This window comes from Halyomorpha halys, unplaced genomic scaffold, assembly GCF_000696795.3.
Source record: "Halyomorpha halys isolate HHAL.00 unplaced genomic scaffold, Hhal_1.1 Scaffold1536.1, whole genome shotgun sequence".
In the NCBI taxonomy this organism is placed as follows: domain Eukaryota; kingdom Metazoa; phylum Arthropoda; class Insecta; order Hemiptera; family Pentatomidae; genus Halyomorpha; species Halyomorpha halys.
In genome coordinates this window covers 10,873-12,528 of record NW_027110414.1, presented here as the reverse complement: position 1 = coordinate 12,528, position 1,656 = coordinate 10,873, and positions in this window count along the sequence as shown.

The window sequence follows — 1,656 nt, the reverse complement described above, 5'->3', positions numbered from 1 at the left end:
AAAGAACGGTCTACTGAAATAATAGAATCGTGGAGAATATTGAGTATGTTATAGAAGAGAGTAGGGTCTTTTAGAGTCTTTCGAAAGGTTCCATATCACATGAAGGGGCGCAGGATCACACAGGATTTTAAATGTGTTTTATGAAGCCCTGCAATGTGGGACGAAACGTTGGTTAACATCAAATATTATTTCTACTATTATACGCCTCCCGGACTATGTTCCTGCAATACTAAAAAAAATCTTTTGATTGCGTACAAAAATATTTCTAAATAATAATTTCCAACTTAGGAAAAGAGATTAGTTCTAAAAAAAAAAAAGAAAAATTATTCTGACTTTTCCTCCGGAATTATGTATATTATGTTGCCTACTTCGTAAAGATATGTTGAACAGTGCATCCAGAAGATGCGATTCGATTATTTCCAAAATACGCCTAAATACATTTCAAATCATATGATTTAGTTTGTTTCGGGGAAAACAAATGATTCACATAATAATTATGTTTTTTTAAAAAAATATTTATTGGATTAGCAGTTTCTAAACTTTTTTTGCAGTGGATAAAACATTTTCGCAGCACCCTCTTAGAGCTAAAAAAATAAAAATGTCATCGCTATTATACTTAGAGTGATGGTATATGTTAGAAAAGAAGGAAAACTTTACATCGCAAAACCTCTGCTTATAGTGCAAAGTAAAAACTGGAATGCACAGTAAATGTTTAATTTTTTTTTAATATGTTGAGAAATTGGCATATTCATGGGGCACCTCTGGAATATGCTTAGTGCACCATCGAGTGTCGCGGCACCCACTTTTGGAATCACTGTTTTTGCAGTTGATGTGAGATGGTCACTGCATTTTTATACATATCTTTTTCTGTTCAGACGGTGCTGGTGTTGGCTGTTTAGCTTTGTTTTGGATTGTTCCAATCTAAATTTTGGAATAACTCATTCACTTATGTTTTTTATTTCTTTCATTAATTTTTGACTTCCATTTCTTTAATAGAGCAGAAGAAAACATTTGCGTAGTTACAATAAAGTTTAATTCTTTTTTTTTAAATAATTTATTTATTGTTATTTACAACTGTATACATATATACACATCAAGTAAATTTCCTGTAAATTATATTATGACATGATAGAAACATGTGGAGAATTTACCCATTGATAGAACTCCAAAAATATTTCTAAAGGAGAAGATCTCGAGACCATCTTCTTTTCAGACGCCTAGGAGGATTATTAGATAGTGAAGGCGAAGCCAGATTAGAAACGAGTTGGTTTGGGTGGTTGGGGAATTTATTATGGAAGGATTGGTATCTGGTTCTGGCCAAATCGGCACCATAGGGGACATTGAGGTCCTGATGGATGATTTTATTTGTGACAAAGTAAGGAGCATTAAGGATTTTGGACTGTAAGGATTGGATTCGAGAGGAATTAGATGGTTTAGTGGAGCCCCAAAGCTCGACTCCGTATGTCCAGATAGGCCTCATAATAGTCATATAGATCAGTCTTTCAAGTTTAATTCTCTTGAGTTTTTTTTCCTGTTGATTGCTGTATTAGCAGAGTAAATTACTATTTTCTGTTACTTAAAGCTTTCTTTTTGAAATAGTATGTTTATTTTATATTTTATCAAAGAATTATGTTTATGCTATTTTTCTTATACAAA